At 39.3% G+C, this 21,474-nt stretch overlaps 1 long non-coding RNA gene across 1 annotated transcript; it reads left to right on the top strand.

The window, feature by feature from the left end:
- The first annotated feature begins 8,271 nt into the window (after positions 1 to 8,271).
- On the top strand, positions 8,272 to 19,406 carry LOC133718760 (uncharacterized). The gene is made up of 4 exons (XR_009850559.1): positions 8,272 to 8,454; positions 18,022 to 18,090; positions 18,242 to 18,631; positions 18,916 to 19,406. It is a non-coding gene; the product is annotated as an uncharacterized LOC133718760 (long non-coding RNA).
- The last annotated feature ends 2,068 nt before the right edge of the window (positions 19,407 to 21,474 follow it).

The following is a 21,474-nucleotide window of genomic DNA, read 5'->3' as shown; positions in this document are numbered from 1 at the left end:
TATTCACATGTTCATGTTTCCTACCCACATGAAGAAAGCTAGATGCTTTTCTCTTTTTCCTTGGATATATTTTTCTTCTACAATCTCTTTAATAGATCATCACCACTTCCATGTTGCTGCACCTTCATGCTTTGCTTTCATTTAATCTTTTCTCTATCTTTTCCATATTTTACAAGTGAACTTAGATCTACTTTCATTATTTTTCTTCCACTCATCATTTCACTCTTCTTTTTCTTCCCTATATAAACACCTTCTCCTCTCATTCTAACACACCCATTCACATACAACAACAACATCTCTAAGATGATCTAAGTTCTCTCTAGAGCAAACCTCTCTAAGAGCAACTCCTCTCCTTCTCTTTCTCTTAGCGGTGATCACACTCCTAGTCCTAGTCTTCTCAGAAGCCGACTTTCAGTGCCACCAAACCCTCTGTCAACGTGCTTCGGTCCTAGTCTCCTTGGGAGCCGACGGTAGTGCCGCGACCACAACGGTTACAGAACCAGCCAAGCAAGGGTAACGCCCTAGCAACCCAGCCAAGCTAAAGTCACGCTTTAGCAAGTTCTCAACAGTTCCCGGTGATGTCGCTCTGCTCGATCTACAATATTGAGTATCGATTGTGTTAACAAGAAGAAACTTCAGCAAAGTCCTCGCCACGAGGCACAAAGAATCCCGCGACGAGGTTGGTGCTCTCCTCGTCTACAATTGCTTGAAAGAAGTCAGGTCAAGGGACACCCCCGACGACCGCACCCGAACGGTGCTGGCACGCCCGCGCAAGAAAAGAGACTGTTGACCAGCTGCAGCAAAATTGGAGCCAAACATTTTGGCACGCCCAGTGGGACCACATCAGAAGTTTTTTCTCTTGAAGCACATTCAACCACCGAGCTTCAAAACAAACATTTTGGCACGCCCAGTGGGACTTACTGTAGAAGTTTTTCTCCTGACGCACATTCAACCACCGGGCTTCAAAACAAACATTTTGGCACGCCCAGTGGGACCACATCAGAAGTTTTTTCTCTTGAAGCACATTCAACCACCGGGCTTCAAAACAAACATTTTGGCACGCCCAGTGGGACTTACTGTAGAAGTTTTTCTCCTGACGCACATTCAACCACCGGGCTTCAAAACAAACATTTTGGCACGCCCAGTGGGACAAGGTTAGAAGAGTCTTTTTTCTTGAAGCACATTCAACCACCGGGCTTCAAAACAAACATTTTGGCACACCCGGTGGGACTACACCAGAGTCTTTTTATGTTCACCATCATTGGGATGCCAGAAGAAATTCTTTACCAAAAGAAATTCCTGAAGTCATGGCGACGATAGAAGGCTATGTGCCCATTCCCATTCCAGAGAATGCGAGCATAGAAGAGCGGCTTGATATCCTTCAAAAGAATTCTACCGCATACCATGAGAATCTGAGTAAAGCTCTCGCGGAGGACCGTCGACGGCTCGATGAGTTCACGATTCCAGAACCTGCTCGCGAAGAGGTCATTTCTGAGACTAACTTGCCTATAGGTGGCAATCAACGTAAGGGTCTCACTGTTGAGTCACAGCCTTACACAGAGGTTGTGCATGGAGAAGACGGTCCACAAGATTGTTCTTCTGACAAGAAAATTGTCTCTGAACAAATATGTGATTTCTCCACTGATCAAGCCAAATACGTGGCCACTGATCAGATGCATGGGGGGCAAGATATGGCCCATGATCATCCCTTTGATCAAAAGAAGCAAGTTCATGATCATTTTAATTGTGACTCTGCTACTGGACGTCATGGGGAAGGTGATCAAAATCAGGACCAACTTAATTATCAATTAAGTTGTGGCCTACAGAAGCCAATCTGTGGCTTTATTAATCAATTCAACTTGAAGTTCTTCATATATTCTTCAAGGCCAAGCGGTGGCTTTGACATATGTGGAGGGCACATCTACAACCCACGTTGCATGAATGGCCAGAACAATTATTCTAGTGGCCAAGTTGTCCTTCGCAACTGTAAATTTGAGTATCATCAATACAAGTTAACTCTTGTTTATAATTATCCAACAAGTGAAGCTCTTGATGTGGAGAATTCAGACCAGCAAGTGGTCGTCTATAATGGCCAATCTGTGGCTAATCCTGAAGACACCATGTTCTATGACATGGTAGTTGGCAACAAAGCCGATCTTGGAACATCTTCATCGCCAAAGGTGCAATTGAAGATCATGTTTCGCCAACCAACAAAGATACTTGGGGGGCAAGATTACTCCTCCAATGAGCCAAATTTTTCCCAAGTTTTCGATGAGAAGTATCTTTGTTCTTTTCGTACAAGCTCTCACAAGAGGGATTTTTACCCTACAAATTTTGATACATCGGAGCTTGGAATGAAGCATAGATGGCCTCCCCCGTGGTCTTCTAGAGGTTAGCCAAACATGGTGTTGCTAGCTTCTTTCTTTCTTTGCTTTTAATTTGCTGTTAATTTTTCGTTTCTAGTTTTCTTTTCATTAAAAAAAAAAAAAAAAAAAAGGCCTAGTTTTCTAATTACCAAAAATGAATTTGGTAAGGGGTTGTGAATCATAACGGAATAGGTGAAGTCTCTTTTGTTAATATTGGCCTAAACTCCTTATTGGTGCCTAGTTCAGGTCCCTTAAGGTTAAGGGCGGCTTTTATTAACACTTGTTGAACTGTCTTTACACTTATGACCTTTCACATCTTAGTAAGTATAGCCTATGTGAAATGGTGTCTAGAAAGGGGACAACGTTCATGACAGGTTCTTGAATCCAGAAGTGCGTGCAAATGGGCCTAAACCACTATGTGGGAGTAGCTCATGCCAAAATGGATTCTGCCTCTCTTGTTCGCCCTCCCCCACCTGGCCATTTCAGTAAGGTTGCCCAAAGGATTTGAAAGAAAATTTGTGTCTAGACGACTATACTTGGACCGCATGTCTAAACCTTGATTCACAATGTCTTATTAAAATTAAAAAAAAAAATATACAAAAATACAAAAAGAGTTTCAAATTTGTGCGTCGCGGAGGATGCAAAAAATTGTGTTCTTGCCTAATAGTGGCTGGAACTTGCCAATATACTTAAGAGGCCATTGCTATTGGTCTGGGCACATATACAAGAGGCATTTAATATGCCTAGTATGGTATTAGAAGTGGAGGAGGTCAAATCAATATTTTTGCCAATAATTGTGGCGAAAGCTGGGTTGCGAATTGTTGGCAGCGAAGTGGTTTTAATTACATGGCCTCGCAAAGGATGGTTCGCGAAGGAAGACTGGCGATTAATATATGTATGCTCACTATGTATAATTAAGAGGGAGAGAGGCTACTGTTCAAGTAATTTTAGTCAAGCCAATACAAGTGGCTTTGGAGCAACGACATTATAAGAGGAGTGCTGATTCAAGACCTCTTCAGTCAAGACGAAGACCTTTGACTTCGAGGTCTGGGGGGCAATGTTTGGACCCAAAATGAACATTTTGGTCTAACAAGGCACGTCTTGGAGAAATTGAGCCAATGTCAGTGGCTCAAGCTATATATTGTCGACAAGTTCGAAATATATATTTAGAGGCTAAATAAAGCCTACTATGAAAGCATGGAAGCATGGAAACATGAAAAGTCAACTTTAGCACATTTTCCTACTTCGGCTAGGAGAAACCGAGCTAAACAAGGAAGGAGGGGCGGCAGACTCACCAAATGAACATGAAATGAGCTGAAACTCTGCAGATCCATTCTAGACAGCCCAAGGATCATTTCTTATGAAGAGTGCCAGAGCTTTTTTTGAGTGGAAGGCCTTCAAACAATCCGCCCAATTTTCTACAGAAGCAAAACTGGAAAACTGGACCTGTAAGAGGTCCAGCAGCATTTTCGGCCCAACCACATGGAATAAAAATCTGAAAATTTGTCAGGATGATCTACACTCATAGTGGAACATTTCATATGAAGAAGTCGAAGGCATATAATGAAGTCTTGTTGGAGAAATAATTGAAGGAATAAAGGGGCAGAAACTGACCTAAAACCAGCTCAATATTCACATGTTCATGTTTCCTACCCACATGAAGAAAGCTAGATGCTTTTCTCTTTTTCCTTGGATATATTTTTCTTCTACAATCTCTTTAATAGATCATCACCACTTCCATGTTGCTGCACCTTCATGCTTTGCTTTCATTTAATCTTTTCTCTATCTTTTCCATATTTTACAAGTGAACTTAGATCTACTTTCATTATTTTTCTTCCACTCATCATTTCACTCTTCTTTTTCTTCCCTATATAAACACCTTCTCCTCTCATTCTAACACACTCATTCACATACAACAACAACATCTCTAAGATGATCTAAGTTCTCTCTAGAGCAAACCTCTCTAAGAGCAACTCCTCTCATTCTCTTTCTCTTAGCGGTGATCACACTCCTAGTCCTAGTCTTCTCAGAAGCCGACGTGCTTCGGTCCTAGTCTCCTCGGGAGCCGACGGTAGTGCCGCGACCACAACGGTTACAGAACCAGCCAAGCAAGGGTAACGCCCTAGCAACCCAGCCAAGCTAAAGTCACGCTTTAGCAAGTTCTCAACAGTTCCCGGTGATGTCGCTCTGCTCGATCTACAATATTGAGTATCGATTGTGTTAACAAGAAGAAACTTCAGCAAAGTCCTCGCCACGAGGCACAAAGAATCCCGCGACGAGGTTGGTGCTCTCCTCGTCTACAATTGCTTGAAAGAAGTCAGGTCAAGGGACACCCCCGACGACCGCACCCGAACGGTGCTGGCACGCCCGCGCAAGAAAAGAGACTGTTGACCAGCTGCAGCAAAATTGGAGCCAAACACATATCATTAAAGGTCCATTGGATTGCTGCTGGACACATTCTACATAACTTTGTCCAATTTACTTTTTCTTTCTTTATTTTGCGAACTAGTTTTAGCCATTTAGGTGTGCGTTTCAGATATATATATATATATATATATATATATATATATATATATATATATATATATATATAATTTTTCTCAGGTAATGATGTCCTTAGTTTTTCTTATGGAACGGATTTACTGTTTTCACCCACTTTCCGATCACATTTTCACATCTTAACCGTTCAGTTTTTAGATCCTAATGTATGGATCACCTCTGCAAAATTTCAGCCAATTTGGTGATCGTTAAGGCGTCCAAAACTGCAATTTACACGAACGAACCGAATCTGTCGAACCGGAACCGTTCGTTTACATTGTTGTAATTTGCAGTTTTGGATGCCTTAATGATCACCAATTTGGCTGAAATTTTGCAGAGGTGATCTATACATTAGGACCTAAAACCTGAACGGTTAAGATGTGAAAATTTGATCGGAAAGTGGGTGAAAACCGGAAATCCGTACCTAAGAAAAACTAAGGACGTCCTTAGTGTAGCCGGACTGTATATATATATATATATATATATATATATATATATATATATATATATATATATATATATATATATATAGGGCCTTTCCAATAAGGGATCCCTTTTTTGGGTCTTTTACAGGGATAGGCATTAGACAAACTTTTTGATTATATTTCAGCATCTCAACCGTTCATTTTTTAGGTCCTAATGTGTAGATCACTTCTGCAAATTTTCAACCAAATCGGTGATCGTTAAGGCATCCAAAACTGCAATTTACACGAACGGACCGAATCTGTCGAACCGGAACCGTTCGTATTTATAATGGTAAATTGCAATTTTGGATGCCTTAACGATCATCAAATTGGCTGAAAATTTGCAGAAGTGATCTATACATTATGACCTAAAAACTGAACGGTTAAGATGTGAAAATATGATCGAAAAGTTGGTCTAATGTCTATCCCTAGAAAAGACAAAAAAAAGGGATCCCTCACTAGAAGGGCACACACACACATATATATATATATATATATGTATATATATATATATATGTATATACAGGGCCCTTCTAGTGAGGGATATATACAGATCCTATCCAGAGCGGAGGTCCGCTTTGAAATTAAAGTGTGAACTTCGAGTTTTGGGTCGCTTTCCGGTTGCATATCCACATCTTGACCGTTCAGTTTTTAGGTACTAGTGTATAGATCATCTCTGCAAATTTTCAGCCAAATTAATGATCGTTAAGGCATTGATTACTGCCTTAAAGCTAGTACGGTTCAGGTTGACAGATTCAGTCAGTCAATTGGTTTAAGCGAGTTAGATACCTTAACGATCATCAATTTGGCTGAAAATTTGCAGAGATGATCTATACACTAGTACCTAAAAACTGAACGGTCGAGATGTGGATATGCGATCGAAAAGCGACCCAAAATTTGAAGTTCACACTTTAATTTTAAAGCGGAACTCCGCTCTGGATAAAATCTGTACACACACACACACACACACAGAGCGGTTCCAAAGAGGACGTCCAAACTTTCACTAAAGTGCGGACGGTGACGCTGCAACTCGGCTCAGGGCGCGACGGAGCGGCGGGGCTTGCCGGACGGAGGCCAGGGGTCGGGTGAACCGGTCTGCAGTCGGTGGAGTCGCCGACGATGTGGTTGCAGCGCTGCCCAGAAACCTGCAATTGCAGGTGAGGTTGTTGCCCAGAACCTGCAACCTCGACCTCCTCCGACCTCGATCACTGCCCAGAACCGTCTGGGATGCCTCCGGCCTCCGTCCGTCAAGCCCCGAGCCGCCGTCGCCACTGCTGCGTCGCCATCCGCACTTTAGCGAAGTGCGGACGTCCGCTTCAGAACCGGCCTGTATATATATATATATATATATATATATATATATATATATATCAATCTTATAAAGTGAGACTAGTGGTTCATGTTATATAGCCCGTGATTAAGAGGGGGATTGCTTTAACCTAGATTAATTTTAGTTATAAGCATGGGCGGATGCTTCAAACTTGTTTATGCCTATATCCCTGTAAAGAGTCAATACTGTAAAGAAAGTTAGCAATTAGCATTTCTTCATTATCAAGTTTTCTCATCAGATTGCAATGCCACGTGTCACAAATCTAGAGTTTCAGGTAGTAAGGTTGTTAGAAGAAATGTGTGGCTTAGCTGGGTTGAGATATATAGAAGGCTCTGAGCATTTTCTTTATTTCTAGGCTTCATTTTCATTCTCTCAAATTGAATCTTCGACTCCTGTAACCACAGAGTGGTTTTACTGTAATTCTTTAATTCTTGTAATAAAATCAACTACAAACTTTATTATGATGGTATCAGAGGCAGGTTATCCCACGTGTACATGTAGGGTCATCATTCGGCCTTTTGGCCCTAAGCCCGCCCAACCAGTAGGGTCGAAGCCTGGCCCGGCTCTTGCATTAGGGCGGGCCGGGCCGGCCCGACCCTTTCTTAAATATGGTAGGGTATGGACCATGCAAATGAAGCCCGACCCTTTAAGCCCGCCCAATTAACCTAATAATTTTCTACTTTTTCTAATTTTTAAATATGTTTCTCTTTTTCTATAACATACAACTTATCTTTTTCTTTGTAATTGATTTCCCAAGCTTTATTTTCTTTAATTTTGTTTCCATTGTTAAACAACAACTAATTTTGGAGATTTAGAGACATAGTTAATCACTACTACAAAAATTCAATCAGACGACGCCTCTCACACGACGCATCATAATTTTCCGTCGTCTGATTGATTTTTATTTTTTCAGACCTCGTTTTTACAAAATTTGTCGTCTGAAATGGACTTGTGAATTAGTTCAGACGGCGTTTAAGGAAAAAACCGTTGTGTGATGCTTAAAAAATTGAGCGGCAAGTTTCCCACCATGTAAGTGGTGCCAAACCCCATCTGAAACCCCAAATTGCCCCCTAACATTTATTAATCAGACGACAAAAAATAACAAAACTGTGGTCTGATCAGTATGTTTGGCTGAAGGAGGGAGATTTCCCACACCACAATTTTTCTCCAACTCCCGAAGGAGGGAAGTCCAATTAATAGGATACAACCCCCAAATTTAAATGGCTTTATTCAGACCACGTTCTTACACAAATCTGTTGTGTGAGTCCTTTTCCAAATTGATAGGGCATTAGGGCCTCACAAATCTAGCTGAAACCCTAACACGTACTTGGAGCAAAAAACATAACAAAAATAACAAAGTAGCAAAACTCTCTCTCGACAGCTAGCGCCTCGCTCTATCTTGACTCGTCTCACTGTCGATTGACAGACCCAAAAACAAAGCCCTCCTCTTGGTCGCCTCACTGTCGATAGACCCAGACCAAAACTAGAATCCTCACCCTCTACCCAAAACCTCACTCTCCCAAACCCTCATTCTTCTCTCTATCTCGACAGACCCAAACCAAAATGAAAATCCTCACTCTCCGAAATCCTCATTCTTCTCTCTAATCAATGTCATCTCTCTGCGAATAAGACTGAGCCAGTGAACTGAGATTGAGCCAGTTTAGCCTCTCCAGATCGTGCCGATTCCCTTAGAGCGAAGCACTGTTGGCCGCCCAGTTTAGCCTCTCAGACTGGTTCCCGTCGCATCCAGCCTCAGGTATCAAAATTGTTTCTTTTGGTTGATTCTCTTCGATTCTGTAACTGGGTTTTGATTATTACGTCTTGTTTTCAGTTGGGTCCTCTCAAGTTTTGATCTTTTTGGTGTAATTATCATGGGCTAAGCTTTCGACTTTTTAATAATCTGTGAATATGCTTGATTCTGTTCCTTCTTGTTGGTTCTGTTTAATTATCTTCTGGGTTGCTTAAATTTTTGTTTATATGTATATACATGTGGTGATGACAATGAGAAGCAGATTTGAATATTTGATTTCATCATCTGAGTTATTGTTCTTAACTGGTAAGACACCGTATGAGCTATTATAATACTGGGCTAGCAGTTCGGGCACACAAACACAGAATTTTATTCTTCTCCAACTCCTAAGAGCTAGTTGTTACTATTATGTAGAGGTAAAGTAAAGGATTTACACGTGTTTGGATTGATTTGAATCAAAGAGTCTGATTAATTGGTTTTAACTAAGCTAGGAATGAAAAAGCTGCATATGCATAAATTTTGATGGGGTTGGAATCAAAGAGTTGCGTGAGGGTTTGTAGTAAATATGCACCATTTACCCAGAACCTTGTTTCTCTTTATAGACTTATGACTTCAAACAGTATTAGGATGATGATGCTAAATATCACAGCAGAAAACCACAGCACACGAACACAGAATTTTATAGAGGTTCGACAAAAACTTTGCCTACGTCCTCTGTGTGATCTCTCTTGAGAATCACTAGCACTATGGAGATAACAACTTGATTACAAGTACTTATTGAAATCCCTATGCTAATCCCCAACCCCTTTGCTAGATCTCTCTATCACCCTTGGCTCTCCCTGCCCCTGTGTTTATATGTAGCTGAGATCTCTCTTTGATCTCTTTTCTAATCTGATCTGAGGACACATTATATGAGCTCCCTGCAGCCCTATTTATAGATTATAGGTGCTGGTTACAAACATATCACATTAGGATTCCTAAAACTATTAGAACAAGGAAAGAGAGCTAGCTTTCCTATTCCTAACTAGAATAGAACTTACTTTCCAGGTCTAAATCTATAGGAATAACTCTTCCTATTCCAAAACCCATTAGGATACTAGAAGAATTCCTGTGCGCACTAATCTTCACTTACCCATCTGGTTTTGCCTTGAATCCTAATCAATTTAGGCATATCAACGAGCCAAATTCACAACAATCTCCACCTTGGTGAGTTGATACCAAACATGATTACTGCAACCTCCAGGATATCTTGTACTTCTTGAAGTAATCCTGAAACATTCAAGAACCTTCACCTTGGCAAAAGTCTATTTGCCTCAACACACCTCAAGTGAGGAGGTGCTCCACCTCAATCTCAACATGCTGTAAGAATGAGCAGGTTCAAGTAACACTTGAACTCCTCCATGGCAATGGTCCTGATCAAACAATCTGAGACATTCTCCCTTGAATGAACTTTCTCAATTGTTATCATCCTTGAGTTGACCCAACCTTCGCTGCGATGACCATGAACATCAACGTGTTTCGTCTCTGCTTGAAACACTTGATTCCTTGTCAAATTGATGACCCCATTCTTCACCACAACAACTTGTTGAATTCCAAACTCACTCAATAACCCATTAAGCCATAATGCTTCTGCGGAAGCTTCTGTTAGTGCCATGCAATCTACTTCAGTGGTAGACAACGTCGTAGCTGATTCTTTAGTTGCTCTACAACTCACTAAACCTTCACCACAAGTCAAGACATTACTTGTTGCAGGTCTTCTCTTGTGTAAGTCTCCTGCCAAATCTGAACCCTCATGACCAGCATTGCATGCTTGTTCTTGTTGTCTTTCAAACACATATCCATGCTCCTTGGTGTCTCTCAAGTAATACAGAATCCACTTCACTGCTTGCCAGTGTCGTCTACCCGGATTCGCCATATACTTTGACACAACGCTCAATGCTTGAGCTAAACCTGGTCTTTTGCAGATTCTAGCGTACACAAGACATCCCACTACTCTTGCATAAGACACATTCATCATCTCATCTAACTCCTTCGTAGATGATCTCTGCACACTCAACTGGAAGTGTGCTACTGGTGGAGAAGACACGGGTTCATATAACAGCCATATTTTTCCCGCTTCTCTTTCCCTCCTTATCCTCACTCCTAGGATCTGTTGTGCAGCTTCTAGATCCTTTATGTCGAATTCCTTCCCTAGTTGTGTCTTTAACTTCAAAATTCTAGACATATCCTGACATGTAGTTAACACGTCACCTAAATAAAATAGCAATAGTAAAGCCATACTATCCTTGAACACATGATAATAAATGTAGCTATCCGCTGGTGAGATTTGGTCATAATCGACCTTTACTTTCTGCGAATACTCCTTGGCCAATACCCGAGCTTTGAATCTCATGGCTTCCTTATCATGCATTCCTTCCTTTTTCCTATAAACCCACTTACAGCCAACCTGATTTCTTTCTTTGGGCTTAGGAACCGACTCCTGAACCAAGTCCTTCTGTATGGACTTCTTCATCTGTTCTAACATAGCTCCTATCCAACTTTCCCGTACATTATTTGCTATAGCTTCCTGATACATGGTTGGATCTCCTGGACTCAAACTTAGAGCATACTCGTCCAATGCTATGCTTCTTTGGAACTCCTGCCCAAGTGACTGACGAACTGAGTCGTTGGTTCGCAGTGCTAATTGCTCCACCTGAGCTTGTATTAATGACTGTTGTTGTTGCTCTAAGACTTCATCCTCAATAACCCCTTTATCATGCTCCACCTGCTCAATTTGCTCCACCTGAGCTGGAGTTTCTTCCATGATCCCTTTGGTTAGAGGAACTTCGGTTGCTTTCTCTTCAACATCAGTCTTCTTCTTCACCTCACTTGTCTTGACTTCATTGAACGGCATTGTCTCCTCATCAAAAATGACATGTCTACTTAGAACCCTTTTCTTGCTGACAATATCCCATAACTTGTAGCCCTTTACTCCTTTCTCAACTCCGAGAAATATGCACTTGCGTGACTTTGGCTTGAGTTTGGTTTGCTCATTGTTGGAAATATGAGCATATGCACTGCTACCAAACACCCTTAAGTTAGAATAGTCAACTGGTTCTCCAGACCATACCTCCTCTGCACACTTGAAGTCCAAGACTTTTGATGGTGACCGATTAACCAAGTAACACGCATGGTTAACTGCATCTGCCCAAAACGTGTCCGGTAATCCTGCATGCAACTGCATGCTTCTTTCTCTCTCCAAGAGAGTTTTATTCATCCTTCTAGCAGCTCCGTTTTGTTGGAGATTCTCTTTCACCGTGAAGTGTCTCGTGATTCCTTCATCCTTGCAAAATTGTAAGAACCTTTTCATTCTATATTCACTGCCACCGTTACTTCTCAAATACTTGATTTTTCTGCTTGTTAGATTTTCTACTTCTGTTTTCCACTCCTTAAACTTGGTGAAAACCTCGGATTTCTCCCTCATAAAGTAGACCCAAATCTTCCTCGAAAAATCATCTAAAAAAGTAACAAAATACTTGAAGCCTCCCATAGACCTTACTGTTGTCGGGCCCCATACATCTGAGTGAATATAATCCAGCAATGCTTTACTTTTGTTCTCACAATTTGCTAACTTGAATGCCACCTTCTGCTTCCCAAGAGTACAATCCTTGCAGAAGTTCAGTTTGCAAACACTGACACCTTCTAGCTTACCTTTCTTGTGGAGTTCCTGCATTCCTCTGACTCATGTGCCCAAGGCGATGATGCCATAGCTCAGTCTTGACTTTTACCTCAACAGAAATTACAACTCCCCCTATTATTGCAGTCCCTTGAAGCTTGTATAAGTTGTTAGATTGAATGTTGCCCTTCATCACAACAAGTGATCCCTTAAGAACTTTGAGTCTTCCCTCTTCAGAGCAATACCTATATCCGGCCTTGTCCAAAGTACCCAAAGATATCAAGTTCTTCCTTAACTTAGGAATATATCTGACATTCTCCAGCGTTCTAACAACTCCGTCATGCATTCTGATTTTCACTGATCCAGTACCTAGGATCCTACACGGTGAGTCATCTCCCCTAAAAACTTCTCCACTGCTACTGTCCTCAAATGTGTCAAACCATTCTCGGATTACACACATGTGGAATGTACAACCGGTATCCAAAATCCAATTGCTGAAAGCACTGGAGCTGGATGTTACCACAAGGAGTTCACCGTCATCTTTATCTGGTTTGATGACTACATTGGCTGGGTTTGAACTCCCTGCCATCGCCTCTGCTCTCATCTTCCCTTCTTTGCAGTTTCTTTTCAAGTGGTCGGCAGCACCACATTTGAAGCAACCTATCTTGTATTTTTCCTTGGATTTTGATGTACCCCTGTTACCAGATTTATCCTTCTTACTTGTCAACTGACCTATCTCCTTGCCCTTGACATGAATGCCTCCTTCTTGAGAGCTTTCGGTCTCCCTACTCATCTTAAAATAAGATTGAATAGCTTCGGTAATCTCACCGTACTTGAGAGAATCCTTACCGGAAACGAGTCTGGTGATGAAGTGCTCGAATGAAACTAGTAAAGATCTTAGCAGCATAAGTGCTTTCTCCTCATCTTTATACCTCACATCCACCTTTGATAAATTGGCAACACAAATCTGAAATTTATTCAGATGATCCTGCAGATCCCTGCCTTCTTCCATCCGAAGACTATAGAGTTCGTCTTTCAAGAAGAGTTTATCCGCGTCAACCTCTTTGACATTGTCCAATGTCTTGCTGTCCATATTCTCACCAATATGTACCTTACCCGTATAAACTTTCTCGAGATAATCCCAGGTCTCTTTGCTGTTGATATTGTCACCGGCACTAGCCAATACATGAACCAATACATGATCAGCAAGATGTAGCTCTATAAAGCTCTTTGCCTTCTTGTCCATCTTCTGCCAAACCTTGTCTGCCATATTAGCTGCCTTATTCTCTATCCCGAGAATAGCCTCGTACAGACCTTGTAGAATCAGGACACTTTTCATCTTCCTCTGCCATAATGTGAAGTTATCCTTCCCATTCAACATAATGGGCATCACATTGCTGCATGCGTATGCCTTGTCATCTACCATCTCAGAAACACCTTGAGCCTAAGCTCTGATACCACTTTGTAGTAAATATGCACCTTTTACCCAGAACCTTGTTTCTCTTTATAGACTTATGACTGCAAACAGTATTAGGATGATGATGCTAAATATCACAGCAGAAAACCACAGCACACGAACACAGAATTTTATAGAGGTTCGACAAAAACTTTTCCTACGTCCTCTGTGTGATCTCTCTTGAGAATCACTAGCACTATGGAGATAACAACTTGATTACAAGTACTTATTGAAATCCCTATGCTAATCCCCAACCCCTTTGCTAGATCTCTCTATCACCCTTGGCTCTCCCTGCCCCTGTGTTTATATGTAGCTGAGAACTCTCTGAGATCTCTCTTTGATCTCTTTTCTAATCTGATCTGAGGACACATTATATGAGCTCCCTGCAGCCCTATTTATAGATTATAGGTGCTGGTTACAAACATATCACATTAGGATTCCTAAAACTATTAGAACAAGGAAAGAGAGCTAGCTTTCCTATTCCTAACTAGAATAGAACTTACTTTCCAGGTCTAAATCTATAGGAATAACTCTTCCTATTCCAAAACCCATTAGGATACTAGAAGAATTCCTGTGCGCACTAATCTTCACTTACCCATCTGGTTTTGCCTTGAATCCTAATCAATTTAGGCATATCAACGAGCCAAATTCACAACAGGGTTGTACAAGGCACGATTCTAGTTGTTCAGGTTTGTTGATTTGTCTGAAGGTTTATACTAGCAGCTGGGTTATAAAATTCCTCAGGACTTACGCATCTTTTGTATTCATAAGATGATTCACTGGGATGATCCCCCTCATGAAGGAGCCCTCCTTTGTTCTAAATGTCCCCGGAAAACCCCAAAAGAAAACCTTAACATAAGTGAAACTCATACTCAATGGGGTTGAGTTTAGGTTACTCTAATTTAGTTTAGGTTATCCTAATTTTAACCCAGATATTGGGTTAATTACTTCATGTCAAACCAGAGAGGCAATAAACCAAAAATCCAGTCACGAACATGTGAAACAGAAGAAACCTAGTTGAGCTGGTCGCTGTGACCAGCTCCATAGCTATTTTTTCCCGAACCAAACTATATGTGACATGTGCCTCATGGTTGACTGAACAAAGTTAATTTCAACTTGGAATATAGCTCAAAAATAGGTACCACGCTACTTGTAAGATATAGAGCCATGCCTATATTTATATTCTTAGGGTCAAATTAGATACTAAAAACAAATGAATCTCTTTTGGGGTAAGATTTATCTATAGACATCGAAGTCCTTTTCTTCATTTTGATAAGATTTAGAACTGATGAATCCTCCACCAATAGTACCCCAAAGCTCGTTATCACTTTAAACAAAGGCCAAGGCCAGTTAAGTGGTTCTTCAATCAACCACATCTCTTTCAACTATATATCTCTTTCAACTTCAAGCTAAAATTTCTTGATCAACTTGACCTCAACCTCATAATATTGATTTGAATAAAGCCACCACATGACTAGCTAGTTGAAGAGCCATTTTGGATTTGATCAGATTATATATATATATATATATATATATATATATATATATATATATATATATATATATATAACATCTAATTTAAGTAGCAATGATCTCTCAGTTGTAGCGTAGTATTGAATCTACATACGTAACAAATTAGTGTGAAGTATTCGTTCTGCTTTTTCTCAAAGTCGGTTGCAATAGCTTTCACAATATTTGAAACTGAGAGTGCCGTGTGGTTTTTTTTTTTTTTTGAGAAAATTAGAAAAAAACCCAAAAAATGAAGCTCATTTTAAGAGAAACCCAATCATATGTTTTCTTTTAATCTACACTCATTCATATAATTAAACCTACCGTATAGGTTTTAAGTCTATAATTAAGTTTTTTTTCTCATTTTTTTAGTTTGACTATTTTACCCTTCTCGTCGAAAAAGGAAAATATTCCTCAAATATAGGTGTTTTTTTTTTAATTTAAATATGGCATCAGTTATAAACACAAATTATAATTTAATACCATCAATTTATTTTTCCTGATTTAAAAACGATTAATTGCCTTAATTATTGTATATCTCTTCCTTTCTGATTTGACCTATATATTTTCCATTTTTTAGTAGATATGTTTGTGTAGATAATCCTATTATTAAATATGTCAACGTGATTAATTGCCTTAATTATTGTATGTAACTAATGTCATATTTTAGGAGATATGTTTGTGTAGATATTCCTTATTTAAAAAGATTAATTGCCTTAATTATTGTATATCTCTTCCTTTCAAATTTGATCTTTATATTTGCCATTTTTAAGTAGATGTGGTTGTGTAGATATTCCTATTAGATTTCGTAGATAATTTCTCAATCTGATTAAACATCCTTTTGTGGAGGTATTCTTATCATGTAGTGATTAAACATCCTCTCATCAAGGTATGTCATTTTGCTTTTCTTTTTTTCCCTTTTTTTGAATGAAATTTGATTCCCCATTCCAATAGGCGTAGGTATAGAATCAATATTCCATGTTCATTAATTTTCCATAATAGGGTCCATGTTATTCATCTAGAGGGTGCAATCATTGCAAGGACCAGCTTTGATTCAAAAACATTAGCATTTCCAATTTATAGTAACACTACATATAAGGATATATGTGAGGAAATATGGTTACATGCTTCTATAACACAGGAAAATAAATATGGTAACATGCTTCTATAACACAGGCAAATAAATCAATCGCAGCTTCAGTAGATAACTATGCACACAACAACCTGCACACCAACAACTTCCTCATTCAAGATGGCTAGTACATCCTTAACAAATACTCCTGACTTCACTCCATGCCATAGGGGCGACCTACATGCATACATACCAACTTTCACCGGTTACAGCACAACATAATGCAAACATATACAGCAACCTTCTCATGAAGAGGTACGAACCCTATGTGATACGGAGACACCAACTTGAATAGGAACTCATAAAAAGGGTATCCCATTTTTATCCATAATTGTACCACTTACTTGTTCTCTCTTTTCACCAAATAAACCTTAAGCCTCTTTGCATCAGGAATCGTCATGCACTTACCAACCCGTAGTCTCCAAACACCTATGTTTTGATCTACTGTTGGGTCTTCTTTTTCTTGGAAGGCGATTGTACGACAAAATCATCATCGTCCTTCTTAACAATTTCAGCTTTTGCTTTTCCTTTCTTGGTCCTCTCAGTGATGAAGTCGGCTAAAATAAGGGGTTTTTTGCATTTAGACCTCGACCTCAGGTTCATTGAAATTTGATTCTCATTCTCAACCACTTTGTTACTCGGAGCATATTAATCATACCTGCAATCAAGAACTTGTATAGTCTATCATACCTACTCAATATCAAAAACCTGGAACCATCACAAAACAAATACCTCTTCGTCAGGAGCACACATACCTTTTGAATAGGTAGCAACCACAATACTCATGAACCGTACCAATCGGATATGCTGTTGAACACAGGCAACCCACCAACATCTGATTGTGCAATCCATTTATATCACAAGCTTGTAGAGATATTGACACCAGCTTTGAATGTATAGATTAGACTTTTTAATGTGAAGATTACGTAACCTCCAACCCAGAGGAGAATTTTCAATTGCTGAAATCAAGGGTTAAGTAATTCTGGGGCGACGTCTATGGGCAGCCGTTTCATGATCGACTTCCATCGGCAACATTACTGGATTTTATTATCAATCCTATTTAATAGGTGAATGGGAAATTTGATAGTGGCAGCTTTAGTAATTCTTAACAACATTGGGTTTTATTATTTATTCTATTTAATAGGTTTTTTTATTTTGCATAAACCTAATTAATTGGTTTGGGTGTATATTAAAACACTTTTATGGATGGGTTTATTCTAAAAGAGGTGTGTCAATTTGGGTGTATAATCAAATTCCCCTTTTTTTTTTTGCTTTATGTGAAGTTAGATTTCTTCTATGACTATTCAAGAGAATAATCAGAGCAAGAATTGAATGCTTTTAGGTTCTTAAAGATGGTTGTTTATTTAGAGCAGCTGTACTAGGGGTTCCAATCAAAACGACCATTAAAGAGGGACGTATATTAATCATAGTGACTTGCTTTCGGATTTATACTACTTTCAGTGGATGAATACTTAAAATTCAGCCAATTTATATGATGCATTTGGTTTAGTTTCTCCTTTTTTCCTTTCAATGAAACACGTGTGTGTATTAGGATATCATGTAGCTGCTAGTTTCCATGTTTCCTTGTACTTTGAGTTGCATTAACAGTTATGTATCCTTCCAAGAGGTACTTGGGCAATTGTTACTAAAGTCCATCTCTCTACTGGCCAAACAGTAATGACTCTACCCAGCTGGTTGAAATGTTCTTGTCTTGGCTCTCACTGACATTTAAAAGCTACTTGTTATTATTGTAACACAACTGTCATGAAATTTCAGGATATGTAAACAGAGGAAATTCTGCTGACATTTTTAGTTCTGCAGGATGTTGATATTGATGAGGAGGTTGATGTTATAATTTCAGAGTGGATGGGATACATGCTTCTGTATGAGGTAGCTATCAAAAGTTTTGCAAATTATATTTTTAAGATGTTGGTTATTGGATTGTATAATTACTGCTAGTTTATAATTGTGCCTCTGAATTATATACATGGGCATATATGGTTCAAAATTATTTTTTTGACATGCTTACTTCTCAACACAGAGGTTGGAAGTGTCATTACAGCGAGAGATCGCTGGCTAAAACCTGGAGGTGTTATATTTCCTTCAAATGCAACGGTAATTTTCTTTATCTTTTTGGTCTTTCAATTGTTGTGACAGTTCATCTTTAGTTATGAGATTTATACACGGTTGCTGCTTTAATGTCATTGAATTGACAATCATTTCAACCTCATATGTCGTTAACTTGTGGATTATTAACTAGAATATGCAGCTTCGTCAATATATTTTTGTACAACATTAGATGCTAAATGAATTTGGTTCTGTCTTGCTGATTTTGTTGTTGAATGCTTGCGGTTGTACATAGCACCTATCACACATGTTGATAAATACAGTGAAAGCATTGATTTCTGGCAGAATGTTTATGGAATTGATAGTGAGTACACACCTTACTTACTAACATGATAATCAGTTGTGAAAATGTTTGGAATTACATGGATTTGGTTTGTTGGGTCTGTAAAGAGGATGCTTTTTTGCGATGTGTCGAGGGTTTTACGAGTTCCTTTCCTTCTTGTATCCTTGTTTGTGAAAGCAGATCCATTGAATATAATTGTTTATTCAATATATATCTTTGCCCATAGATACTGAATGAGGTTGTTGAATGAATAGTTTAAACCCTATTCAAACAGCTTTCATCTTAAACTGGAATTCATGTTGCAGGTTTCATAGCTATGCATGCCACACTTGCCAGTCGCAATGTGGACTGTTGTTTGATTCCAAATTCCCTCTTATTTCTTGAAGGACGAGGTGGACTTTTTGAGTTCATTGAAGAACGACTCAGAAAATGGACATATGGTTATTGTGATTGCTGAGGGAGCAGGACAGGATCTTCTTTCAGAGAGCTTGTAATCCATGAACCAGCAAGATGGAAACAAGCTACTAAAAGACGTTGGGTTATGGATATCTCAGAGGATCAAGGTGTTACTTGTAATCTGTAGAATTAGTGCTTGAGAGCTTCCAAAGCTAGACTCCAATGAGGCCATGAGAGCAGCAAAGCTAGACTCCTTAAGTAAATTTCTGGATGTATATTGCTAGGAGAGTAGTATTAGATGTACTCCTTTTGTAGATGAAAGATTACCTTTGCACAATCTATTTTGGTGCATGATGTGGATTATAACAATTTCTTCTATATATTGATCAGCTACTGTTAATTGGATCATTTTTTATTTCAATTTCAGCATATACAATGCATTGAATCATTCTATTAGGACAACAATAACCACAAAAAACTGTCGTATGTGCACAATATTCACAATGACCCAAAAATAAAAATTGTCGTTTGAATATAAAATAGATAATGGATACTTCGAAAAACTGTCGTCTGAATGAAAGTCACACAACGAGCATAAAATAAAGCGACCTCTGAATTGCCTTCACACAACAGTTTCTAAAGTCGCCCGTCATCTGAAGAATAGTCACGCAACAGCTAATGCTGCCGGCATGCTGTCGACAGGCTGCCGGAATGCTGCCGACATGCTGCGCGCCATGATGCCGAGCCCGTCACACGACGGTTCCCTACAATCGATCTTCATCAGACGGCGCCTCGATAGACGACGCTTTGCCTCTATATCAGACGACGGTTTTTAGCCGTCGTCTGATTCAATTTTTGTAGTAGTGAATTGAATATAACCACCTTAACTAATATTTATAAATGTTATAAGTTAATTTCAATATATATGTATGTATGTATGTATGTATGTGTCTTTATATATATATATATATATATATATATATTAAATATGATCAACAAAAATAATAAGTCTTGTATTAACTACATAATCATTAAGCCACATTTTGAGAAAAAAAAATAATGTATTTCTTTTTGTTAAACAAAATAAGGCTCTTTTCGGTCCATTTCGGCCCTATTTGAAAGGCTGGCCCAACCTGGCCCTTTCGGGCGGGTTAGGGTTAGCATATTTAAGCCCCGGCCCGACCCTACCCGGCCTTAATTTTGTTGACTTTGACTAGGCCCGACCCTAAGCCCTAAAATTTAGGGTAGGGCCGGCCCATGGTGACCCCTATGTACATGCCTTGCGACCACACAAACTCCATGTCACTAAATATAAGTTGTCCACATGGATGACCCTCAGCTCCAAACATTTGATGCAGCTTATGAAGGAAATTCTCAACTGTGTGGACCTCCACTTCAAAAGAAATGTCCCTCCACAAGATACAAATCCACAGATCTTTGAAGCTAAAGGTGAGCTTATAAAGGGACATCAGTATGGGGAAGAGGCAACCTATTACTGAGATAGAACAATCTATTAATTAATCAAGTAAAACTCCAATGATCAGAGAACCTCATTTGATTCCATAATGTTTGTAGCCAACAGGATCTACTGAGTGGGATAGCGAGATTCAAGGGAAGAGGCAAGCAAAAGCAAAATTCATAGGCTACTACCAACATATCATATCAATAAGCTTGTTTAACTATTATGCCCTAGGATTATGCAGGCAATAAGGTATCTGAATTGGCACCCAATAGCTGAATTCATTATAATTACGGAGCGCTTTAAGAGATTAGGGACAGATATTTTCGGCCCAAGATCAGTACATCTGTACGTATGCTTGTTCTACAAACTTGATCTTTCCCCTAAGCCGTAGTCTCTCTCTTTTACCAACAAGACCATACTGTATATTCCGACGAATATATTATTTAGGTATTATAGTTATGTGCGTATAGTAGACACAAAGATCATGATTCATGAGCTTTCGATCATGTTAAGCGTGGTTTAAGTTTACCTTTAGGATATATATATATATATATATACAGATCCTATCCAGAGCGAGGCCTCGCTCTGAAATTAAAGTGCGAGGTTGGAGTTTAGGGTCACTTTTCGGTCGCATATCCACATCTCGACCGTTCAGTTTTTAGGTACTAATGTATAGATCATCTCTGCAAAATTTCAGCTAAATTGATAGTCGTTAAGGCATTGATAACTACCTTAAAGCTAGTACGGTTCAGGTTTGACAGATTCAGTTCGTCCATTGGTTTAAGCGGGTTAGATACCTTAAAGATCATCAATTTGGCTGAAATTTTGCATAGATGATCTATATATTAGTACCTAAAAACTGAACGATAGAGATGTGGATATGCGACCGAAAAATGACCCTAAACTCCAACCTTGCACTTTAATTTCAGAGCGAGGCCTCGCTCTGGATAGGATCTTTATATATATATATTTATACTATCCAGAGTAAAGTTTCGCTTTGAAATTA

The sequence above is a fragment of the Rosa rugosa genome, chromosome 6, assembly GCF_958449725.1.
Source record: "Rosa rugosa chromosome 6, drRosRugo1.1, whole genome shotgun sequence".
NCBI classification, from domain to species: Eukaryota; Viridiplantae; Streptophyta; class Magnoliopsida; order Rosales; family Rosaceae; genus Rosa; species Rosa rugosa.
This window is presented reverse-complemented; position numbering and strand designations above follow the sequence as displayed.